Raw genomic sequence first — 27197 nt, forward strand, 5'->3', positions numbered from 1 at the left:
TTAAGAACACCCCTTGAAATGTTTTTACTTCTTGAACATGCAGTGTCCTCCATAATGTTTGAGACAAAAGACCCATGATTCTTTGATGTCCCCCTTCTGTTCCATGGTTTAAAATTACAAATGAAACCATTCAGACATTGTGATTAGAGTGCACATCGCATAGCTTTCATTTAAGGGGATTTGCCAACATTTTGGTCCCTTTTGAGGGGACATCCAACTAACAGGCACAGACAACCCTTAAATCAAACTTGGGTCGCTGTTGCCAGTCCCTCGGCGTTTGCAGGACACCATATTGAGTTTTCTCCTTGCTCCCTGTAAGCTGCAGTCCTTTAGGCTCCCATGAGAGCCCACCAAAGCACTGCTGAGCACCTTCTGCAACTCGAGCGTTTGGCCCGAGATATATCAACCTGCAGAGCCACAACACCATATGTCACCATAGGTCTACGCCAGCAATTTCTGGGTAGAAGTGACATCACTGCATGTCTACACTAGCAGTTTGGTAATAAACGTTTATTACATCATCACAAATCAAACTGGATGACACTCTAACCACACCAAACCCTAACCTTAACCATTTATCCTACATGCGAACCCCTAACTTTAACTTCCATCCTATAATTTCTGGCGCAAACCTGCAGTGACCTGTCCTGCTCTGGCTCTGCAGTTGGATATTAATTGGTTTGGCCGTACACTCCTTACACGGGGCTCGCTTTCCTGTCCACCTGCTTCTCCTGTCATATTGCCCCGGCTACATTGCGCTCCTGCCCTTGTCTCCTTTCCTTAAACCTTTGTTCCTCATTGTTCTCCTTTTCCATTCTACCTCTCCTTTTGCTCCCCGATCCCCTCTTAAAAACCCTGTGGGATGCAAGCTTGGCAATCACGGCTCCAGCTCTAGCATTCTATTCTTGACAATTTTCAGTCAGGTTTTAGAACAAACCATAGTACAGAAACTGCGCGGACTATTATTAGTAGTAAATGATTTGCAAACTAATGTGGGCAGAGGCCACATATTGATGTGGATAAAAAAAAAAAACTTTCCTCTTTATTCAAGTTAGTCATTCTTGCAGACCAGATGAAAATTCAGAACTATTCATTTTTTGCACATAGATAAGCACAAATGTCTCCGTCCATGGAGTGAGCAATTATTAATACAATTCATTCATTTGACTTAAGAAACATAGCAAAAGTTAGACCTCTTACATCACTGAAAGATACTGAGAAATTAGTTCACGCATTTGTCTTCAGTCGACTAGATTACAGTAACGCACTCCTCTCAGGACCACCCAAAAAAGACATCAATCGTTTGTAACGAGTGCAGAATGCAGCTGCTAGAATCCTAACTAGGAAAAGAAAATCCGAGCACATTTCTCCAGTTTTGATATCACTACAATGGTTACCTGTGTCATTCAGAATTGACTTTAAAATTCTGCTTATGGTTTACAAAGCCTTAAATAATCTCGCTCCATCTTATATATCGGAATGTCTGACACCTTATATTCCAAATCGTAACCTCAGATCTTCAAATGAGTGTCTCCTTAGAATTCCAAGAACAAAACTTAAAAGAAGTGGTGAGGTGGGCCCTTCTGCGCTCATGGCCTGGAACCCCTGCAGATTTTTTTTTTTTTTCCTCCAGCCGTCTGGAGTTGTTTTTTTTTTTGTTTTTCTCCTGGAATAGCTCTCAGGACCACCCAAAAGACATCAATCGCTTGTAACGAGTGCAGAATGCAGCTGCTAGAATCCTAACTAGGAAAAGAAAATCCGAGCACATTTCTCCAGTTTTGATATCACTACACTGGTTACCTGTGTCATTCAGAATTGACTTTAAAATTCTGCTTATGGTTTACAAAGCCTTAAATAATCTCGCTCCATCTTATATATCGGAATGTCTGACACCTTATATTCCAAATCGTAACCTCAGATCTTCAAATGAGTGTCTCCTTAGAATTCCAAGAACAAAACTTAAAAGAAGTGGTGAGGTGGGCCCATTCTGCTGCTATGCACCTAAAATCTGGAATAGCCTGCCAATAGGAATTGCCAGGCTTATATATATATAAAATACACTCACCTAAAGGATTATTAGGAACACCTGTTCAATTTCTCATTAATGCAATTATCTAATCAACCAATCACATGGCAGTTGCTTCAATGCATTTAGGGGTGTGGTCCTGGTCAAGACAATCTCCTGAACTCCAAACTGAATGTCAGAATGGCAAAGAAAGGTGATTTCAGCAATTTTGAGCGTGGCATGGTTGTTGGTGCCAGGCGGGCGGTCTGAGTATTTCACAATCTGCTCAGTTACTGGGATTTTCACGCACAACCATTTCTACGGTTTACAAACAATGGTGTGAAAAGGGAAAAACATCCAGTATCGGCAGTCCTGTGGGCGAAAATGCCTTGTTGATGCTAGAGGTCAGAGGAGAATGGGCCGACTGATTCAAGCTGATAGAAGAGCAACTTTGACTGAAATAACCACTCGTTACAACCGAGGTATGCAGCAAAGCATTTGTGAAGCCACAACACGCACAACCTTGAGGCGGATGGGCTACAACAGCAGAAGACCCCACGGGTACCACTCATCTCCACTACAAATAGGAAAAAGAGGCTAAAATTTGCACAAGCTCACCAAAATTGGACAGTTGAAGACTGGAAAAATGTTGCCTGGTCTGATGAGTCTCGATTTCTGTTGAGACATTCAAATGGTAGAGTCAGAATTTGGCGTAAACAGAATGAGAACATGGATCCATCATGCCTTGTTACCACTGTGCAGGCTGGTGGTGGTGGTGTAATGGTGTGGGGGATGTTTTCTTGGCACACTTTAGGCCCCTTGGTGCCAACTGGGTATCGTTTAAATGCCACGGGCTACCTGAGCATTGTTTCTGACCATGTCCATCCCTTCATGACCACCATGTGCCCATCCTCTGATGGCTACTTCCAGCAGGATAATGCACCATGTCACAAAGCTCGAATCATTTCAAATTGGTTTCTTGAACATGACAGTGAGTTCACTGTACTAAAATGGCCCCCACAGTCACCAGATCTCAACCCAATAGAGCATCTTTGGGATGTGGTGGAACAGGAGCTTCGTGCCCTGGATGTGCATCCCACAAATCTCCATCAACTGCAAGATGCTATCCTATCAATATGGGCCAACATTTCTAAAGAATGCTTTCAGCACCTTGTTGAATCAATGCCACGTAGAATTAAGGCAGTTCTGAAGGCGAAAGGGGGCTAAACACCGTATTAGTATGGTGGTCCTAATAATCCTTTAGGTGAGTGTATATATATATATATATATATATATATATATATATATATATATATATATACACATATACACACACACAGCATTTTTAAATGTAGGTAGATCATTTTGACCTGGTCATTTTAAAAGTAGCTCGCAAGCCGAAAAAGTGTGGGCACCCCTGGCCTATCCAATGACAGTTGCTTTTGCCTGAAGAGTCACTACACTTGGACACAAAATAAAAAAAATGCTTTACGCACTGTAAGGTTTCTAAACTCTTTTGGGATTCCCCCCACCCCAACAGGACGACACGCAAGCGTCCCAAAGCAAGCAACCGCAGGCTCCCAGCGCTGTAGCAGTTCGCCGTGAAAGAGAATCAGAAAATATTGCGGTCAAGCTATAAGCGCCTGCTGTCGATAGGCGATGCAAGGAACATTATAAATGTGCAGGGTACAGTACTACTTGGCAAATAACCCAGTCACGACCCTGCCCGATTGCTGCGTCTCCGTATAGGAGAGCAATAGATCCCGCTACAATAAATAAGCGTGCTGTTTTTGTTTCACGGTGAATAAAGCTGGTTTTGCTAAAGTACTGAGACTCAACCTCGTGTTTTGGGGTGCATGACAAAGACTCGTAAGCGGTCACCCTGCTATAGTAAACAGTATAAGCTCATACGGATGTTGACTATACGAGTGAGGCATGGCGACTGAGAACAAGCATGGGAGATGATTACCCACAATCCCCACGTGACACTCGGCAGACAAAGCGTACACGTACTACTTGTATTGCAAGACCTCGTTTATCAAGTTAAAGTTTATTAAAAATTTTAGCTCGTCTTGCAAAACATTCGCAAACCAAGTTACTCGCAATCCAAGGTTTCACTGTATATGATTATACAGGGTGGGACATAAGTTTCCATATATGGGAAAAATAAACATTTTTTTAACGAAAAAACGTTTTTATTTATATAATATGCTCTACATGACTGCTATTGTTTTGAAAACACATTTCAATACGTGTCCGCCACTGCCGATAAAGAGGTATTAGCACAGCTGGAGTTATGCATGTAATGGCATTGGTGATACGTTCCCTAAGATGATTTATGTTTTGTGTGTGCTGTTCGTTCCACATTTTCTGTTAAATTCAATTGCAAACATGCGACTGCTTCCTGACCCGGCCATCAGTATGATTTCAATTTGTTGCTCTTTATTCAAAACACATTTTTAGGGTATCTGAAATATAAAAAATAAAATGTTTAAAACCATATGTATGGAAACTTATGGCCCACCCTGTATTAAATTGTCAACACGATACGTCATCGCATCCACCATATTGTGAGTGGCAAAAGTGCCATTTAAACTAATACAGGTAGACGTGGAAACCGGGTTTTCTGATGAAAAAACAATAACGTTAAAACAGTATCGTTTACGTACAACAGATTTTGGCGAATCATTTAAATGCAATTATTTATATCCATTTATATAATGGCAATTATTAAATAATAATAATTATTATTATTAAATAATTTCTCCCATATAAGTAACATTTCTCGGACTTTCTTCTTCCATCTCCGAAACATTTCTAGACTTCATCCTGTTCTTACGCAACAAAGTACTTAAGTATTGGTTAATAATAATTAATAATTCTTTGCATTTATATAGCGCTTTTCTCACTACTCAAAGCGCTCAGCAATTGCATGTTAAAGGGTCTTGCTCAAGGGCCCAACAGAGCAGAGTTTCTTTTGGCATTTATGGGATTCGAATCGGCAACCTTCCGATTGCCAGTGCAGATCCCTAGCCCCAGAGTTAATGCCCGAGTCACCTCACCTACGGATTACTGTAATGCTATTCTATTTGGCATCCCACAAAAACGTATCCATGGCTTACAACTTCTTCAAAGTTGTGCTGCCAGGATAATAACCTGCTGTTGTAAATCCACTGAACGCATCACATCGATTCTCTCTGAATTTCACTGGCTCCCTGTTAACTACAGAATACGATACACACTCCCGCTCTTAACATTTAAAGCTCTCCACAACCTCACTGATCTCCTCCAGACACACTCCCGGTCTCTTGCTCACTCAGATCCTCCTCTGCAGCTCTACTTTCTGTGCCACACGTCAGACTCTGTTCTATGGAAGCTCGAGGAGTCTCTCATATTCAATAACACATTTTAAAACTGCCCTCAAAACTTATCTTTTCAAACTGGCATACCAATTGTGAATCTTGCACTGTTACTGCCAGTTATCTTTGTTTGTTTGCTAATTATTGCTTTGTGATTTATAATTCTCTTGTTTTCATTTTATTCATGTTGTTTAATTTTATTGTAAGGTGACCTTGAGTGCTAATAAAGGCGCCTATTAAATAAAATGTTTTATTATTATTATTAATTATTGAGACAAAAACTTGACCAATGCCTGAAAGTCAAAATAGTAAGACTGCAACTGGCAGTCTGGTCTTTCTTTAAACAGTGAAATGATCCACTCAATGACAAAAATAAACTATGTTATTGTATACAAATTGGCTTAATTTCTGAAAACATTTCACTCATTCCTCTCTCAATCTCTCACTCACACACACACAATGTGGTTAATTAAATATATACAAGGATCTAAAATCCTTGAAACAGAACTGTTTCCATGTGTTGCCGCTCTGTAATTTGAGAGTATTCAGTCTGGCAATATGGTGCAGTCTTAGTTTGTGGAAGACAGACACAACTAAAGACATGAGCATAACATGATGGTTGCCAATTTCAGACTGTGTTTCCTCGATGTGCTCCTTCGTCTGAACCAATCTCAGCCCAAACAAACTGATTGATCAAAGATACACTGACAGCTTGCCCTAATGTCGACTGTCGGATAACACGCTCAGCTACTTTGACCACTTGACTGGACCCTCAGAAGGAATAATCCGACCTCCTATGTTTTTTAATTTGAGCGAGTGGTAGCTTTGATCATATGATGCCGGTACAGCATCTGTTACCAAACTAGCACGGCACACATCACAGGACAGCTTTCTCAAAATCCCGTCTAAGGGCTACCTGACCCCCACTGCTTCCTGAGGTGTATTTCTTATGGAAACCTTCAAAGTTTGAGAAATGTTAACAGCTAACAACAATCTACGTAGTTAGTGACTAAATACGTTTAGCCAAAATGTTGTTTGGAGGCTCACTTGAGCACATGAATGCATAGCTTTGCTAGCTTAGCCTGGCGTAGCTAAAGTAAAGATTATAAAACAGGATTTTCTAATGGCCAAATATAACCAAAACAATTGTTCAGCCTTACCTATGAAATGTAATCCCCCAGGATCTGGTTTGGAGCGTACAGCGGTTTGTACAATCCCAAGCAGCACATGAGTGAGGCATCTTTATCTATTATTACTTCACTCCACAGCACTGCCACTCGCAATATGGCGGCGACGTTGACGTACGATGCTGCTGGTCATGCAGCATCTAGTAATTCTATGTCTACGGTTAAAATGATCAGGCACTGATTATAGTACTAAGGTGTTGTACTGTGTTAGCCATTATGGATGAAATGAGAAGTTATGGAAAATGACACCTTTTATTGGCTAACTACAAAGATTACAATATGCAAGGCCAAAGCCAATAAAAGGTGTCATTTTCTTTGATTTCTCATTACATGTATTGATTAATTTTTTTTTTTATTAAAATTCTCTAATATCTGTTCTTGTTCTCTTAGAAAGCAGCATAGACCACTGTATTCTTATAAATCACCGTAGACAGTCGGAGGGCCGCTCTGGCAGTGTCTTAATTTGGTTTCAGTCTTATTTAATAGGTAAAAAAATTATTTGTGAGTGGTGGTGATTGTACCTCGGAGACTCATGATATCGTATATGGTCTGCTCTTTTCGATCTCCATGTTTCTATTAGGTCAGATTATCTCAAAGCACAAGGTGAGCTACCACAGCTTTATTTATCGTAGCACCTGATGACCCTGACGCTCTTGGCTCTCTGATCCTGTGTCTTGTTAGTATCTCCAATTGGATGGGTAATAACTTTCTCAAACTAAACTAGGAAAAAATAGAACTCTTAGTGATTGGCAAACATGAATATAGCAAGAATATTAGAAATAAACTTGATTCCTTAGGTTTAAAAATTAAGAATTATGGGGTAATTATTGACTCTGACCTGAACTTTAAATCACACATTAACCAGATTAGTCAGACTTTAACTTAAGTAATATAAGAAAAGTTAGACCTCTTATAACTGTAAAAGACACTGAAAAACTCATTCACGCTGTTCTTTTTAGTCAATTACATTACTGTAACACACTCCTAACAGGAATACCTAAGAAAGACATCAATCGACTGCAATTAGTGCAGAATCAAGTCAAGTCAAGTTGGAGAGCATGCACTGGTTCCAGTGCATTGCTGCACCCATTACATGACGTAACAACTCGGTATCTCGGTTGGTAACCCCCTCCAGGCAGACACATGGTCCAGTCCCACCCTCCAGAAATGACCCTCTATCTGCCGCAGCCAGGTGTTACGTAGATGATCCCTTGGCCTGGTCCAGCCACTCTGGTCCCCAACAATGAGGATCTTACCAGCTGGATCACCCTCGGAGAAAAGCGCCACATGGCCGTAGTGCCGTAACTGACTCTCCCTCACAATGCAGGTAATGTGTCTCATTCGGCACTCCATGAGCAACCGCTCATTCGACACAAAGTCAAACCAACGGTACCCAAGGATTTTTCGGAGAGACAGAGTACCAAAGGAGTCCAGCCTTCGTCTCAGGTCACTGGATAGCGTCCATGTCTCGCAACCGTATAGCAAGACACGAAACACCAGGCCTCTAAAGACTTGGAGCTTTTGCATAGATGTTGGGAGCACCACACACCCCTTTCCAGTGACCTCATGACCCCCCATGCTCTCCCAATCTGTCTATTGACTTCATAGGAAGAGTCACCAGAGTCACATGAATGTCACTGCCGAGGTAAGCAAAGTAAACCTCTCGACGAGGTCGACACTCTCTCTGCAAACAGACACACTGCTGATGGCCGTGCCCACGAGGTCATTAAAGGCCTGGCTCTTGGTTTTTATCTAGGACACTCGCAAGCCGAGACCCTTAGACTCCTCACTTAGTCTCTCGAGCACCCTGATCAGAGCCTCCATTGACTCCGCGAAGATCACAACATCATCAGCAAAGTCAAAAATCTGTGAATCTTTCTTCACCAACGGATTCCCCACAGCCACTGTACCCCACAACTCTGCCCAAAACCCAGAACAGAGTAGGAGCAGAACACGCTGCTGACGGACCCCAGAATCAACTAGGAAAAACGCAGAGGTCCGGCCTCAACTCTGCACAGCACTCACAATACCAGTGTACAGGCCAGCCATGATATCCAGCAACCTTGAGGGGATCCCACGAACCCTCACAGTGTCCCACAGGGCAGCTCAATCAACCGAGTTTGCCGCTTTATGAAAATCGACAAAGGCTGCAAATAAACTCTGCCGATATTCGCGTTTGCGCTCCATGAGAACCCTCAGTGCCAGGATGCGGTCGATGGTAGACTTCTGAGACGTAAAACCAGACTGTCGATATCGAATGTTATTTACTTACTAGGCTGACCCGCCTTTTAAGTTGACCACTTCTTAAGGCAATTCAATATGTAGATCAATTTGGTATTTTATACAAACTCATTAATTTGGTTATATTGCATTTGAGCGGTATTACTTTAATACTCGTAGTTTCTGTAATTTTTGTGATGAAATTTAAACTTTTTTTTCTATAATGAGGTCGCCCTTTTGAACAACCCTGATATTTACTACGTGGTGTGACATTTGTACTCCATCATCATTAATTATATCCAGAGACATAATTTTGTCTGTTTTTCCAGCGCATCGCTCACAAAAGCAAGGGAACGATGGGAGCACCAGAACTCTGCTCACATCATGTCGCTTCGTACCGCAAGCTGCAAGTAGTAAGTCTGTGATAAGCGGAATACCGCTACGCTTTCCACTCACGGGACGGAAGGACAATCCCGACCGCTTTTACATAGTAAGACAGAAGAAGAAGATATCGCACAGTCTGGAGTAGAAAATCATCTTTTACCTGGAAAAACGAAACTACAAATCCCATCGTGCATTGCAAAATGGATGGGGCGTGTGTGAAACTCCGCGCCTGCGTAGCACTCACGGGACGGAAGGACAATCCCGACCGCTTTTATATAGAAGGATTTACCTTAATTTATTTACTTACTTCCTACAGTGTAAAGTCACAAGTAGACTGCAGAGATTTCCGTGTATATATGCAAAGTACAGCGATGGCAAAAGTGCGGCGTGCATTCTTGCTTCGATGTAGAACCGTTGTTTTCACATAGATGCACTATAACAGAGTTGAACTCAGATGACAACATCAGTGTCAATTGTGATTGGGGGGAGGTGGGGGGCGGCTGCTGGGTTGAGGGGTTAAGTGGGATCGTGAACGCAACTGAGAGAATAAAACTAAACAAAAAAAAAAAAAAAACAAACAAAGCTAACCTTTACAAGTATCATAAATTTACACCGGCTGTTACAGACTGGAATCAAATGTATGTTTTTAGTCTAAAGTAGTAAGAATAACAGCAGCTCACTTCTCAAAATGAACTCCTCTGTGGTCGAAACCGTGAAGTTTTGATTACTAGTCAACAGTAGATACTGTTGCGCCACCGAAGCTGACGTAGCAAATGCGTGTCAATGTCGCACCCTAACGCGGGTTCTTTTTCTGCAGTTATATTCTTGAATAGAAGCCCACTTGTTCTGTTATACTTGTACCTTTTGTGAAAGTGTTTCTTTGATATTTGGAATTCAGGTTTCACACATTATACACTTCATGCCTATATTTTGTCAATTATTACTAAAACATCCCCGTGTCTGCGTGGGTTTCCTCTGGGTACTCCGGTTTCCTCCCACACTCCAAAGACATGCAGGTTAGGTGCACTGGCGATTCTAAATTGTCCCTAGTGTATGCTTGGTGTGTGGGTGGGTGGGTGTGTGTGTGTGCGCCCTGCGTTGGGCTGGAGCCCTGCCCGGGGTTTGTTTCCTGCTTTGCGCCCTGTGTTGGCTGGGATTGGCTCCAGCAGACCCCCGTGACCCTGTAGTTAGGATATAGCGGGTTGGATAATGGATGGATTACTAAAACATGAAAAACTTTTCTGTTCTAATGATGTGTTTACATAGATCGCTGTAGACATGGAACACACATGAAATGCATGTGTTCCAAATAACGATATAGTATTTATAAAAGGTGTCATTTTGCTTGATTTCTCACTCTATACAACTCTAAGCAGCTGACATGCAGGTAAACAGACTTGAGCTGAGAGAACTGTGCAGCGGTAGGGGGAATGCGATAGTAGGCTGCTGGCTGCTTATCGCCACATTTACAAGACAAAAGACGCTGACGGAGAGGTGCGAAGCAATTTAAGGTGGGACGGATCTACGAGTTTTTCGTAGACTTTGGTAATTCTAGTGTTAATTCTTTCAGTCATGTTCACGCTCCACCCGATCTGACACAGCTGTTTCCAAATAAAGACGCACTATGACCAAGGTGAACTCAGATGAGGATGAGGGTTCTACATCGGAGATAGAGAACAAAAGCCCTCTCCATAAGAGACGTCCACTCACATTTAAGAACAACGCAGCTGCACCAGGCATAAAGGCAAAAGATGGCACCATTTGGATGCAGCAAGAGGTTGGCGTTATCCTACCCGTCAGTCTGCCCCACACCTGTCCTTTAATAAAACAGCAGGGCTTACACAGCTCGCCAACGTATTGGGCAAAGTCCTGTTTGTGATTATGTTTTGTGATGGCCTTTATATGAAACACATTTATATGTCACTTATATAAAAGTCAGATTGATTGTTATTTACCTTGATTTATTTACATATCTTCCTACAGCGTAAAGTCACAAGTAGACTGCAGAGTTGATGTGTTTGATCGACAAGGGCATGATTGATTGATTGACTATATTATCTGTCCCATGAGTCTGTATTCTTGTTTTTTTATGCTTCTGCTGTTGTATGTGTCTGAACTCTGCGTCTGAAGTTTATCTAACCTAATTATAGAAAAAGGCACAATGTTGTTCACCTGAATAAAAGAGGTAGTTTCAATTAAATTAAAGGGATTTCTGTTTTTGGCATGGTATCAAACAGGTATCAAGGATCGTGAAATTTCAACAATTATCAGTACCGACTACAAAAATTCTGTGACGTTGTTGTTGCCAATGACGTCCATATTCAGTGCTCAGCTGCCTCATAGATCTTTTGGACATCTCCTTCACTAAAAAGCAGGCCCTGCTGATTTGCCTCATTTAGTCAGCCACACGGTGTCTTCATTCACGGCACCCATGAAGCCTTTTGGCTGCTCAGATCTCAAGTTGTTCAGTTCACTCTAAAAATAACCGATGAAAAAGTGACCCACGTCGCATTCTCCTGCACTCTCAGGAACAGAAGTCACGTTCGCATTCTCACCTGTCACTCCTTTTTATAGGCTGCACACCAAATGGTCTCCAAACAGCCCCAAACATGAATCAGCTGTAAAAAGGACAAGCTAAACAGGAACTTACGAGGTACACTTTATTCATTTAATACGATGAAACGACGTACACACTTGTTTTTCTATGTAGTCTCCGGCCACTGCAATCCACTTGTTCCAGCGCGCAGAAAGTTTCTTAATCCCAGAAGAGTAGAAGTCCTTTGCCTACATGTTCAGCCATTCTTCCACAACATCAATTACCTCCTCATTTCCTCCTAAAAATCCCTTAAGTAGACAGAAGAGATGACAGTACCTCGCTGAATGACTTGCACCAATCATACACTCCAAACTGAGGGAGACACTCATCCCCAAACTGGTTTTAATAAATCTAAGAGGGAATGACTCCTTCATTCATCAGAAATGTAATATTAAATAAACACAACTGTGATTACAACTGACAGGAAGGGTTGGGGAGAACAGTAGCTAGCACTACTAACAACAAATTCAGACATGCACTCTTTTTAAGAACAGAGCATGAAAATCCCTGTGTATCAATGAACGCCCCTCGTAGAAAACTGCTTCCTAGAGCCATACTCGGCCGAGGAGGTCTGCTTACTCAAACAGTGCTGCTGACAGCCAATCACAAACTTCCGTAGCAACAAATGTAATTACCATACAGTATATACTTGCGTTGAGCGGCACGGTGGTAGCGCTGCTGCCTCGCAGTTAGGAGACCTGGGTTCACTTTCTGGGTCCTCCCTGCGTGGAGTTTGCTTGTTCTCCCCGTGTCTGCGTGGGTTTCCTCCCACAGTCCAAAGACATGCAGGTTAGGTGGACTGGCGATTCTAAATTGGCCCTAGTGTGTGCTTGGTGTGTGGGTGTGTTTGTGTGTGTCCTGCGGTGGGTTGGCACCCTGCCCGGGATTGGATTCCTGCCTTGTGCCATGTGTTGGCTGGGATTGGCCCCAGCAGACCCCCCGTGACCCTGTGTTCGGATTCAGTGGGTTGGAAAATGGATGGATGGGTACATATACTCGCGTTTGATTTCTTTCAAGTAAAAGTTAGGGCTTGATTTTTACTGTATTGTATAATTTCTGGTATTTTATAATGTCCTGGGTATGACGTTAAACTGCATCCGGCCCTGCAAGCGGTCCTCCAACTTGCAGGGAAATCATGAGGGTTAGTGGAAGGATTGGCACTCCAGCCAATAGAAAGGCTGATCGCATCATGAAGGGGATGGGGGAAAAGCCCGTGCCAATGGAGTCTGGTCTGTTGGGGATCGGAACTGGTGTGGTGCTAAGGCGTCGCCCACTGCACGGCAGCACTCAGGTCACAATTTGAGGCGGCCCATACGGGTGGGCACATGGAACGTCTTGTCTCTCCTGCAAGATGATCATCTTCCTCTGTTGTCGGAGGAGCTGCGTAAACTCCGCATTTCAGTGGCGGCACTCTCTGAGGTGCATAGACTGGGGACTGGCCAGATCTCTGTAGGTAGATACACCTTTTATTGCTCTGGTCAGTCTGGTGGATGTCATACTCGGGGAGTAGCTCTTGTTGTAATGGATTGGATTCTTCCGATGGTGTCCAATATCACTCCCTTCAACAGGTGTACTATGGGACTCAGATTACGGCACTCCTTGGGTGCCTTGTCTGTTGTCTCAGTGTCTGCTCCGACCGTGGTGAGTGATGTCTCGGCGAAGGAGACATTTTATTTGGAGCTTCGCTCGGTGGTTGATGGGTGCCCACGAGGAGACACTCCTCTGGTCATGGGTGACTTCAATGCTGCCACTGGCACTGACAGGGCTGGCTATTAGGATTGTCTTGGTCCCCATGGGTCTGGTGACCGTGGTGAAAGTGGCTCCATGTTCCTTGACTTTGCAAAAGGTCATGGGCTGCGAACCGCTGGATCCTGGTTCCAGTGCCCTGAACCGCATCGTTGGGCTTGGTACTCCAATACTGGTGGTGCGGTGAAGGAGATCAATCACATCCTCGTGGGCAGATGCCGGAGTGCCCAGTTTGTGAATTCTGACCAAAGACTTGTTGTTGCTACTCTTAGAATCCAGCTTAGGCTTGGCCAGACTACAAGATCAGGCTGTTTCCGACAAGTTTGCACGCAGTTTGTGTGAGGAACTTACAGATTTGGGCACGACTGCCGATCCTAATGTGATGTGGGAGACCTTCCGTGACAAGACCCTGAAGGTTGCTGAGGGTTGTGCTGGCGTTACCGGTGTTCCCAGAACGAGGCGTTTCATCTCGCAGGGCACCCTGGATGTCATCGAGAGGAGTCGCAGCGCACGGCTCAATGGCAACTCTGGTCTGTACCGGGAAATGAGAAGGACGGCTGCGATGGCCCTGAGGGCAGATAAAGAGGCGTTAGTTAGAGGAATCTGTGAGTAAGTGACACACCATCTGTGGTTTAGCGACCCACGTTCTGCTTACAGAGGAATCGAAGTATTACACACATCTGAATCTGTTCCTTGGAGAGTCGCAGTCAGGGTGGCTGATGGAACGATCCTTACGGGTGACACTGCAGTTGTGACCCGTTGGGCTGAGTATATACGGCAAGTGGTTGCTTTGAGGCTAAGCACATCAGAAACAATGGCTACAATACATACTGCATGTTAGAGTGACTCATACTAGCAATCTGTTCCATGCCCAAGCAGATTTGTAGGCACGTAAAAAGTGATTGCTCCGTGCCGGGCCAACCGTCTCATGCCCTGGCCTGGTTCTGTAGAATTCAGAAACAGTGTGATCGCTAAACGTGCCCGAGCATGGAAAACAGGCATGACATCAATGATGCGACAAGGCAGATTCTGCAACTCTCATTTCATTTCATACCATTTCAGTTATAAACAGGTTTTTTATTCTCACCTTACAGACAAACATGCATTGTAGATGGTAAGAAAAGCTGCAGATTCTTCCCTTAACCTCATCTGCCTCCATAAAAATCTTCTCGTACGTGCAGCAGGAATAACAGCAAAATGTTACGTCGCACACTCAATAAATCTGTAACAGGGTAGAGCGTTACCCTGACATACACGACTTTAAAAATAAAACGCAAAATAAGTAAAATCATTTTGACACGCATGCCGTCACTCTGTGTTCAGATCTTGTTTTGGCTTTACACGACGTTCAAGTTCAAAGTTTATTGTCATGGGGGCGGCTCTAGGCTCATGGCGGCCCTGGGCAGAGAAAGAATCAGTGGCCCCTTTACCTGCCAATGTCAATATGGCATCTTAAGCATGCCTCGTGCTCAAGACACAAGCATTCTGGATTGCTCCTTCCTGTGACGCAATGAAAGCCTCCTGAGCCGCCTTTCTCTTTCGTTTCGAATAACCAGATTCGTGTACTCGAAATCTCTTCATTTTGCTTAGATTGGGTATGCGAATGTCTTGTGTCCCCTATCTGACCAGAGATTCCCTATGACTATTGCGCTAAACACTGACACTTTATTAAAACTAGGTGAAACATTAACTTGTATGACGACTCGCCCACTTGCACTAGCTTCGCTTCAGCTGTCAGCTGTGTCGTTATTTTCTCTTTCTGTTTTATATTCAATATACATTGGCGTGGCAGCCCTGTTCAGGTGCACAGTTTGCAAATGCCTAAGGCCGCCCCGATTGTCATGTGCACAGTAAGGAGACATGTTTCCCTGCACAATGAAATTCTTTCTTTGCTGTCCACACCAAATGACAAAACCAACGTATAAAGATAAACATAAATAATAAGTAGCAGATAGATAATAAGTAACAGAGGCAGCATAAAGTATAAAAACAGAATAGAAGTATAAAATGCAGTTGTGCAGGTAGGTGCGTGATGGACAAGTCCAATACAGTGTGAGGTAGATAGAATGAGGTGAACCACGGTTATAAACTCCAGTCAGTTATTGAGGAGTCTAATGGCCTTGGGAAAGAAAGAGTTCTTTAGCCTGGAAGTCCTGCATTTCATATTTCTATACCTCCTGCCTGAGGGCAGAAGTGTGAACAGTTGGTGTTGGGGGTCCCTGAGAATCGAAGCTGTTCTCCTGTGGACTCTGCAGAGAGGGCAGTGAAGTCCTGGTGATCTTCTCAGCAGTCTTCACCACTCTCTGCAGGCGTTTGCGGTCCATAGCAGTAGCGTTGCCATACCACACGGAGCTGGAGCTGGTCAAGATGCTCTCAACAATGCAGCTGTAAAAGTTGCCAAGAATCTTCGTCGACATACCAAACTTCCTCAGAAAGTACAGCCGCTGTTGAGCCCTCCTGACCAGCTGTGTGATGTTAAGTGTCCAAGTGAGGTCCTCACTGATGTAGACGCCCAGCTATTTAATGCTGCTCACACTCTCCATCTCAAGCCCTCGGATGAACAGTGGCCGGTGAGGTCTCCTCTCCTTCCTCATGTCCACGATCATCTCCTTCGTCTTGTCTGTATTGGGGGTGAGGTTGGTCGCATAGTCATGACGATAGTGTGCCCAGGCCCAGAACGTTAAGCACAGTGTAAGTGCAGGCCAGCGGGGGAGTAGGGAGGAGGGTAACCGAGATTGGGCATGGTACAGAACAAACAGTGTGTCGCCTGGTGTGATCACACCCTCAGTGAGCTGCGTAAAGGCTGGTTTATATGGGGGGACCCAAAAATAATGAGAATTAAAAAAGAAAAAAAAAAAATTGTATATTTCTAAAAACATTTCCAAAATTTAGCCACCTTCAAAATATTCTCCCTGAGATGCAATACACTTTGTCCCAGCGCTTTTCCATTGTTCAAAACTGAATCTCTTGCAAAGTGATAGCCTTCAGTGCACCCATTGTTTGCTTCTTGACCTCCTCTATATCCTGAAAACACTTTCCTTTAAAGGTCCCTCTTCATTCTTGTAAATAAATAAATAAATAAATAAAATTAAAAAAAAAAAAAAAACGCAGGGTGCAAGGTCCTGGGGGACTGCTGTCATCCCTGCTGAGAAACTGCCACACACTCAATGCTGTGCTATCGTGATACAGAAGCCACTCGTCTGATCGCCACAGTTCAGGTCATTTTTCTCTGCACTACATTATGCAATCGCTTCAGCACTCCAAGGATGTCTCTTGGTTAAATGATGCAGAGGGCAGTCTACTACACGCACCTAGCGGCAAACATCAGACCTAATGCCCCTCCACCTCCAAAAAATAATTCACGTTATTTTTGGTCCCCCACCTCGTGCACTTCACGTGTCTGCGTTGGATGCGGCTAAAAGGATGTCAGACTTGAAGACGCGCATGTGAAAATACTTCTAAGTACACGGTGTGGCTGACGTGGCGGCCGTGTATTGGTAAATTTCAACGAGAGGCTGGTGAACCATGTGTCAGAATAATGAACGAAGGGCTGAATATGAAGCAAGCGGTCAAAATAAAAGGAAAGCATGCAAAACATTTGAAATTCCTCTACCCATCATGAAGGTCCCCTGTTATGAAGATACAGTGGAACCTCGGGTCACGACCGTAATTCATTTCAAAATTCTGGAAAATTTGGTCGTGACCCGACGTAATTTCCCCCATAGAACTGTATGTAAATACACTTAATCTGTTCCAGATCGTACAAACTATATGTAAATATATTCTTTTACAGATTTTTAAGCACAAAAATAGTTAATTACACCATAGAATGCACAGCGTAATAGCAAACTAAATGTAAAAACATTGAATAAACACTGAGAAAACCTTGAACAGAGAAAAGTAACATTGCAAGAATTAATGCTATAGCCTTACGAACCGCTCGCTGTAAACACTTTTTTTAATGAGTTTTAAGCACAGGGAAAAACATGAACATTTGAAAAATCCATAAATTAATAAACAACCAAGAAAAGTAACATTGCAACAATGCACGCTATGAACCGATCGCTGTAAACAGAAGTGGAGGTTAAAATCCAATCGATAAAAAGTCTTCATTAATTAAATACAACGAGGTTAAAACAATGCTCACATCAGTCTCTTTAAAAACAAGCCCGGTGCATTCTTTAACTGTCTTCTCGGAATTACACGGCCAGCCTTCTCTCTATTTCGCTCGCTCACTCGATGCACAGGGAGAGACTGAACACGTTTGGAAATCATCGGCGCGTACGAACCGGAAGGGAAACTAGCTTGTTCGTCACCCGAGTGTGTGGTCATGAACAGATGCAAAAGTTTGGTGAACTTTTTGGTCGTAACCCAAGTTGTACGTGTTTCCGAGACGTTCGTGACCCGAGGTTCCACTGTATCTGCGCCCCGTGGAATTCTATCGTCCCTTCCTATTGGGCAGGCACATTAAGGTGTGATTGTCACCAATCTCCTCATGTTGCCGGTTATCTTCTGAATTAATGCATGCTCCGTGCAAAATACTGGCCTGTCTGTCAGTAAACGTGCACATGCAGCCGTCTGCCCGCTGTTCCTCCATGCACAGCGAGGTTATGAAGCCCGTGTTTTCAGGTTGTAAGTGTATTACATGTTATTGTCATTTTACTGGGGTGCTCTGTGATTGACGGAAGATGGTCATCTTTGTTAAAATGGGATCGATAAATGCCACTGTGTTAGCTGTTACAACTGTCTTCAACAGGAACTCATCAACAAAGAAACAGGAAAAATAAGATTTAGCGAAAAATGAATAATAGTAATAATAGGAATTAATAATTCATTACTTGACACTCAAAAACTCTGTACTAATATATATTTCAAGACAAACTGTTCAAATAAGTGTACTAATGCACTTTCACACCATATGGGGTGTCTTGCAATTAAACATTTCCTCAGGTAGTTTTATTCTGGGAGAAAAATACATTTCCACGGGAAAGGCTTTTTTGTGGAACTCAAATTCCACCTCGGACATATGAGTGATTAAAACAGTGTGAATGAAACAGTTTAAGTTCTGTCAGCCTGTGATGGCCACCCCTGTATAGGGCTGCCAACGGCCTCATTTTGTGGGACATGCGTTTTTTTTAAAAAAATAAATAAATAATGAGGACACCGTGGACTGTCCATGAGGAATTTATTAAATTTTGAACATGTCCAAAATTTTGGCTCCTATAATTTGAAGATCTTCATATGCTTATCATTGGTAAACACTGAAAGCTGTACACCATGGGTGGGCAATATCGGTTCTGGAAAGCCACAGTGGCTGTCAGGTTTTCATTCCAACCCAGCTTCTTAATTAGAAACCAATCCTTGCCAATCTCAGAACTTATTTCATCTTATGGCTGGTTACTCTGGTTCTTATAGTGTAGATGTTTTCCTTTCCAAGGATATCATCCAAATGATTTTTGAGCCTAAGACATATAAATTTCAGTCAGTCACATTTTTCTAATATGTTTTTTATTAAATCAAACAGTGCAGAATTAATACACACACACACACACACACACACACACACACACACACAGATATAAATGGAAACAAGCTAGATGGAGAACTTCTGGCTGCTTTGTCATTTAAATCTCATTGCTAATAAGGAGCTATTAAAACACTGAATGCAGCTGTTTAAGACTGAAATAAGCCATTAAGGGTGGAGAACCTTAACAAGCGAGACCACTAAAATGAGGCATCAAAATGTCACTTCAGCAATAAGTGCTTCATCATTAATAATTGACTTCTTATTAAGAAACTGGGCTGGAACAAAAAACATGCAGCCACTGCGGCCCTCCAGGACCAACATTGCCCACCCCTGCCGTACACCAATCAGCATTTGCAGAAATTGTGCCCACACTCTTCCCCAAAGTCCCCGAATCTTCACTTCAATTCCAGTATTAAACAACACAGAGATTGACGAGAATAGTTGATGTTTGTCCAACTTGGCTTTTCACTTCATCTTTTGAATTCAGCTTTACAGTATAAATAAAAGTAGTGTTGTTCATTACCTTAATCATCTGTAATCCCAATTCACCGTAACTAAGTGAATTTATTCAAAAATCGAAATTACAATTTAAAGTTTTCAATCTGAGATCTTATTTTCAATTAATTATCATTATTACTCATGGTATTCATATTCAAAATCTGTACTGGCCCCTACTATCTCTTCTGATCTTTTTCTGGTTTTCTGCACCACCACCACCTGATCAAAGCACCGTGATGTCCCTACATTAATTGATTAAAGGCCAGAAATACACATGGCCGTCATCATCATCATCAAGTTCTTCCATGAGAACCCTGAATACCATGAGGACTGATTGAGGTCACTGATGTGAGGTAGAATGCCTAGAGGGGGCTGGCCAGGTGGTCTCGTAGCCTCAGAACCCCTGCAGATTTTATTTTTTTTCTCCAGTCGTCTGGAGTTTTTTTTTTTTTTGTTTTTTCTGTCCTCCCTGGTCTTCAGACCTTACTTTTATTCTATGTTAATTAGTGTTCCCTTATTTTAATTCTTATTTATTTTGTCTTTTTTTCATCCTGTAAAGCACTTTGAGCTGCATTATTTGTATGAAAATGTGCTCTAGAAATAAATGCTGTTGTTGTTATTTTCAATTCTTCTCTCAGCAGCTCGGTTAAACAAGAAATTTCATACATCCAGGTACAGTCTGTCATATTTAAGTGCGAGTAAGGTCTGCTTTGTAATATTGTAATGGAAAGCATTGTTATTAGCACCCATTGCTTCAAAATGAATTTATAATTGTAAATGAATGATTCAAGTCAAGTTGGGGAGCCTGCACTGGTACAGCGCGTTGCCACACCCACTACTAGAGCTGTTCGATATAACGATATATATCGAATGACAATATGAAAACGTCTATCGCTGCACATTACGCTATCGTTTGTTTCGTGGTGTCGCAAAATAAACTGTTCACGGCAATATTTTTTTCATTGTTTTGATGGCCACCACGTGGATGCAGACACACTAGCATGGCTGATGAAGACGAGGCAACACCAGGTAGCTCCACACAGAAGGTCCTTGTTCCTAAACGAGGGGCTACCTCTGTAGTATGGAGATGGTTTGGATTTGAAGAGTCTGCCACGGACCAGAAAACGTTACTGTGCAAATTATGCTGCAAACCGATCGCTACCACAGACTCCAACACGACAAACCTCTTCTACCACCTCCGCAAAAAGCACGTGAGCGAGCATGCAGAGAGTTTACAACTGAGAGGCAGGCCACGTAGGATATTACAGTTGTAAAGGTACTATTTAAACGAGCATGTTAAAAGCTTGGAAGAGTAATTGCTACCAAAACAATTTGCTTAAGGCATAATTTTCCCTGCAGCGTTTGCTGTCAGCGTTAATCTTGTTAAAATTACGTTTACGCCACAACTGCATAACACGGCAAATCTCCGTTAACGAGTTACCGCGGATCGCCCCGTGCTTGGGGCTGGATGGCATCAACACGTTAGCGCCGTCCAGTCCCACGCACGGGGCGATAAGCTGTAACTCATTAACGGAGATTTGCCACACTACGATGTGCAAATTAACATTTTACTAGAATGTAGCCTAAAAAATATATTTAATATTATATATTTAATATATATTGTCGTAAGCCTTATTGCTGCTACAGTTTGAAGTACAAGGTTTACATTTGGTTTTGACAGTTAATGTTAGACTTGTATTTATTTTGTTTAAAGGGTTTATTGGCCTTATATAGTTTAGTTGTTAGTGCTTTGATCCTTTTATATTTAATATATGTTGTGAGAGTTATTGCTGCTACAGTTCACATTTTGTTTATGTCAGGCATTTTATATAGCAGTATTTTATATTGGGCCTTTAGTAACTTGTTTTTGAAAAGTGTTTTATATTTGATACATTAACATTTTATGTTTACATTCCAAGTCAAACATTTGCTCAAATGTCCTAAATAAAAGAACAGAAATAATTACAAGTTGAGTATTTCTCATTTTTGATTTTTTTAATTTAAATGAAAAAAAAAAGGAGTGGTGATTATATAAACTATTCACTGAATACAAAGAAAATGTACTATATCATGATATCGGGATATGAAATGAAATATCGGGATATAAGATTTTGGTCATATCGCACAGCCCTACCCACTACATGGTGAAACAACTCGGGATCCCAATTGGCAACCCCCCAGGTAGAAACGCGGTCCAGTCCTACCCTCCGGAAATGACCCACTATCTGCCACAGCCATGTGTTACGAGGGAGACCCCTTGGCCTGGTCCAGCCACTCGGGTCCCCAGCAATGAGGATCTTACGAGCCGGATCACCCTCTGGGAAACGCGCCACATGGCCGTAGTGCCGTAACTGACGCTCCCTCACAATGCAGGTAATGTGCCTCATTCAGGACTCCATGAGCAACACAAAGTCAAACCAGCGGTACCCCAGGATTCTCCAAAGAGACATAGTACCAAAGGATTCCAGTCTTCGCCTCAGGTCACTGGACAGCGTCCATGTCTCGTAACCATATAGCAAGACAGGAAGCACCAGGACTCTAAAGACTTGGACCTTCGTCCTTTTGCAGGAACATCGGGATCGCCACACATCCCTTTCTAGCAACCTCATGACCCCTCATGCTCTCCCAACTGACCTCACAGGAAGATTCACATGAATGTCACTACCGAGGTAAGTAAACCTCTCAACCATGTAAGTAAAGCGTTTACTTAAATGAATGAGTCAACTATTAAAGTTTCAATTTTAAAACTCTTTGAGGGCTGAATATTTTTTCCAAAGAAACTCAGTTTTTTAGAAAAGCACACAAAGCAACGGTTTCACACATAAATCAACATTAAACATCTGTCACTACGTGCTGTGGCTGCTGTTGGCGCATGTTTGGCGCCTCTGGTGGCAGTTGCTGCGCAGGGGCACCTCAATGGTCAGCAGGAATGCACGGTGGGCTGGCTGCCTGGTTGTCTTCGCACAGCAGGTGGATGGCGGTGGCGGTCACAGTGTGATGCAATATGGTTTGTACCTCTTGTCATCATAAGTGGTGGTTCTTTAAGGGGAACGCTGCTGTAGGTGCATCAGCTACACAAAAGTGTTCAGCACCACAGTCAGCTGGGGACCGATCTGACGATGCTGGTACCTCACTGTCGTTTTGATATCCATCTCCAGTTTGGAGTTCGACAAGTTTGAATCCTATTCAACGAAATTACGTGAAACATCTATGGAGCATTTTGCTTTGCACAATCACTTTGGCCTCTCGCCAGACGTCGGTGCAATTTTAGAGGTTGTTTACTCTTCGCTACTTTCACACGCGTAGGAATTCGAGGTTAAATCAGCAAAGCTATGTAACTCTCCTTCTAGCAAAGAAAAATGTAAGGACGAGTTTTGTTGCAGTTTACAGCTGATTACCGTCCTCTACCCCTGAATTTTGACAAAAGTCAACATCAGCTCTGAAAGAGTTTAAAAAACACATTTATTCTGCCATATAAATGCAATATGTTTTAAGTTATCACTTGATCAAGTAATAAGTCACTTCTTCAAGCAATTTAATAATATTTTCATAATTCTCTCTTTACATAAATTCAGGACGCCGTAAAGAAAGTGCGAGTTCACAGACAACACGAACAGCAAATCTCGTTGTTCTCGAAAAGGGCAGAACAGGTTCGATTATGGGGCCGATGCTCCCAGGATTCAATTTCAGTAGCAGGCGATGTAATTATTTTTCTATTCAAATTTATCCAAGAACTCAGATTTACTGAGAAAAATAACTTCAGTGAAAAAATATAAAAGAAAGTAGATAAATGCAAATGAACTCAATTGAAAAGAGTACAATTATTCTGATTTTACTAGAAGTGAAATTGCCATGAACTACAATTGAAACAAATTGACCCCCGCCCATGAGAAGGAGGGCTAGGTCAGCAGAGTAGTAAAAATATGGAAATTAACACATAAATAAAAACAGATAGAATAGAAAAAGAGGGGAGAGAATGCGCTTCCTCACTTTAAATGCTTGTTCTAAAATGCTATTGATCAGATCCTGATAGGTTTTGAAAAAGTCTTGTTTAGATCCTCAAAGTGAGAATTTGATTTTTTCCAATTTAAGATTACTAGGGGACTTTGCCCCCCTGCTCACTCCGCTCGCCAACCCCAGGGCCGGTGCTACGCGCTAGCCACTTTGTGGTTCAGCCACTCGCGTATGGGGGATGCGGATGTACAATTTAAAATTTGATTTTCATGGCAATTGTTACAATGTAACGTAGAACTGCCTGTGACTGAATTTCACTTCTTTCTCTCTATTAAATTAAATTATTTTTTCGAATGTTTGGCTTTGAGGTTTGTCAATTGTCTTTGCAAAAGCTATTCTAACGGGAAACTGTTAACGTTTTAATACGAATGGTACATCCGAGCGCGAAGCGTGTACAGAATGCTCTCTGTGTTGCTATCACAGAACGCTTGAACAACAAAGCCCCGATATATTCGCCGGTCCAACTCATGAAGGGTACTGAAAACGGTAGAGCCTGACCTACCGAATGAGACCACCTACCCCACCTCTATACTCTCACTACAGCCCGCACAGCGTTTCCTCGAGATGTAGGAGATCTTTATGCCCCACTATGTATGTATATTTGTACGTGTACATGCATTTTTGATGGTTTTATGATTTTATTATCTGAACGGTGTTCTTGGGGGTTTAGAAATGTGCCTTGAAATAAAATGCATTATTATTATTATTGTGGAAATCTCTCTTTTACTATGACCACCTTGGGGATCCCATCACTAAGCTTGCCCTTTTCATTAGTTTCTTGATTCGGTGGGCCTCTCTTCTTCTTCTTCTTTCGGCTGCTCCTGTTAGGGGTCACCACAGTGGATCGTCTTCTTCCATATCTTTCTGTCCTCATCATCTTGTTCTGTCACACACATCACCTGCATGTCCTCTCTCACCACATCCATAAACCTTCTCTTAGGCCTTCCTCTTCTCCTCTTCCCTGTCAGCTCTATCCTTAGCATCTTTCTCCCAATATACCCCTCATCTCTCCTCTGCACATGTCCAAAACAACGCAATCTCACCTTTCTGACTTTGTCTTCCAACTGTCCAACTTGACCTGACCCTCTAATGTCCTCATTTCTAATCCTGTCCATCCTCATCACAACCAATGAAAATCTTCACATCTTTAACTCTGCCACCTCCAGCTCTGTCTCCTGTGCCACCATCTCCAGCCCATATAACATAGCTGGTCTCACTACCATCCTGTAGACCTTTCCTGTCACTCTTGCCAATACCCGTCTGTCACAAATCACTCCTGACACTCTTCTCCACCCTGCCTGCACTCTCTTCTTCACTCCTCTTCCACAATCCCCATTCCTCTGTACTGTTGAACCCAAGTATTCAAACTCCTCCACCTTCACCAACTCTACTCCTTTCATCCTCACCATTCCACTGACCTCCTCTCATTCACACACATGTATTCTGTCTTGGTGGTCCTACTGACCTTCATTCCTCTCCTCTCTAGAGCAGATCTCCACCTCTCCAGGGTCTCCTCAACCTGCTCCCTACTCTCACCACATATCATAATGTCATCAGCAAACATCACAGTCCATGAGGACTCCTGTCTAATCTCGCCTGTCAATGTGTTCATCACCATTGCAAATAAGAAAGGGCTCAGAACCGATCCCTGATGTAATCCCACCTCCGTCACTCCTACCGCAGACCTCACCACTGTCACACTTCCCTCGTTCATATCCTGTACCACTCTTACATATTTCTCTGCCACTCCTGACTTCCTCATACAATACCACAGCTCCTCTCTTGTCACCCTGTCATTTGCTTTCTCCAGGTCCACAAAGACGCAATGCGACTCCTTCTGGCCTTCTCTCTAAACTTCTCCATCATCATCATCCTCAGAGCAAATGTTGCATCTGTGGTGATCTTTCTTGGCAAGAAACCACACTGCTGCTCACTAATCATCACCCAGTACACTACACTGTAGAAGTTTGTACTGGCCAACACATAATCTTAGCTGTATTTTTAAATCAGCTCAATGGTATCTTGCTAAAAATAAATAAATAATATATACGAAAAATATGAAAATCTCTGGGTGTGTCCAAACTTTTGGCTAGTATTGTATGCAATGTGTACACAAGTGAGGTGTGCGCGTCTCCTTTGTAAGACAGGCAGCAATGTGCTCAGCCAACATACGTTACCAGAAGTAAAATAACAAGCTGGCACGAGAATGTTTGACCAAAATTTGAAAATGACCAATGCAACCGAAGAGTACTAATCAATATGCTTATTAAACAAACACATTTCTTAAACTGTTAATATTAAACATATCTCTGCTCACAATTCATTCAATGGTTACGGACCATGCTATGTATGAACAGCACTGTGGGAAACATTTATGCATAAACAGATTCTGCTTCTTTTAAATAAAACTGGTTAACTGAAGAAAGACAAATCAAGAATAAGCCGGTGACTTGTCATAAAATGCAGAAGCTGTTGCATCCACCCCTGCCTGAAGGGAAACACATGAGGCAGCAAGTGCCCTTTGACTCCATGGAAGCAACAAACAGGGCTAATCTGGGCTGACTCGAGTTCCCTTCCTTATAATATTTACTCTCTAATTCTGATTGACTTTAATTGTTACGTAAAACTTCATTTAAAAGCACATATGGAAAGAGGAGGGAGCGTCTACTGCCACGTTACGGTGCTATACAAAATGAGACTTAATGAGAAAACAGCAAATCATTTAAAACGTCATGAAAGAAATAATCAAGAACCCTAGAAAGAAAAACAGACACGTCCTCCGTCGGGAAATCTTTTCCCAGTCGCTGTCTTCCATATGCTGTGCAGCTGTTTCAACTTTTTTAAGACACCGCGTCTGGAACTCACTCGAAAGAGAGCAAGCTGTTCCAGGGTTCACATAATCAAAAAAAAAAGGAAATCTACTAAAATGCAAAATGGTTCTTCAGCATTACAAACCACTCAGAATTTGTACACACATTTGACAAGTTAATCCGAATAAAAGCGAAAGTACGATCGTTTATTTGACAGGATTCGACGATCTCATTCGGCGGCGAATACAATGAAAAGGGAACCAAAGATCTCAAGAAAAGGAAAGTTGTTGAAACTCAAATGCCACTGCGGCTCCACAGGCAGGAGGCGTGCAAATTTCGGTTTGTTTGCTTCCTACCCTCGCGCATAAACAACATCATGTGCTTCTTGCTTGTCACTAACGCGCTATCATACCCACCCCAGGCCCATCATCTACTTACCGCTTCAATCTAAAATGTCCATCCTTGTTCTCGAGTGGTGAAACACTCTTCTCGCGGCTTCTACCTGTACCTTTTTTTGGGTGGTTCTTATTTTAGATTTAATTTCATCCTCTCATCGGAATCCCAGGTAACACGCACACGCGCTTTACGCGCTCCCGACGCGATTACGTCAGCACGCTCATGAGAACCCACCCCTCGCCCAATCACAAAGCGCTGTTTCTCTAGATGGGCGGTGCTCCGGGTCTGAGGAGTCATTGGAGCTTCAGACTGGCATTAGAGGGGAGACGCTCGGAAGATCGAAATAGTTTTCAATGTTACGTCTTAAAAATTTTGGTTTCTGAGGTGAATTTAATATAAAGAACAATTAATGTCAAGAACGGGATGAATGAAGCAGGAGCGCGGGCAATAAATCA

General features: G+C 42.6%; 1 protein-coding gene across 2 annotated transcripts in view; it reads right to left on the reverse strand.

Annotated features, from left to right (window-relative positions):
- Positions 1-26943, reverse strand: part of snx16 (sorting nexin 16) — an 88776-nt gene extending 61833 nt beyond the window's left edge. For both annotated transcript variants that reach the window (XM_039754304.1, XM_039754302.1), the window contains exon 1: positions 26785-26943. The gene's annotated coding sequence lies outside the window, so the exon portion shown is untranslated. The remainder of the gene's footprint in view (positions 1-26784) is intronic.
- Between the last annotated feature and the right edge of the window lie 254 nt (positions 26944-27197).

This window comes from Polypterus senegalus, chromosome 5 (assembly GCF_016835505.1).
Source record: "Polypterus senegalus isolate Bchr_013 chromosome 5, ASM1683550v1, whole genome shotgun sequence".
NCBI classification, from domain to species: Eukaryota; Metazoa; Chordata; class Cladistia; order Polypteriformes; family Polypteridae; genus Polypterus; species Polypterus senegalus.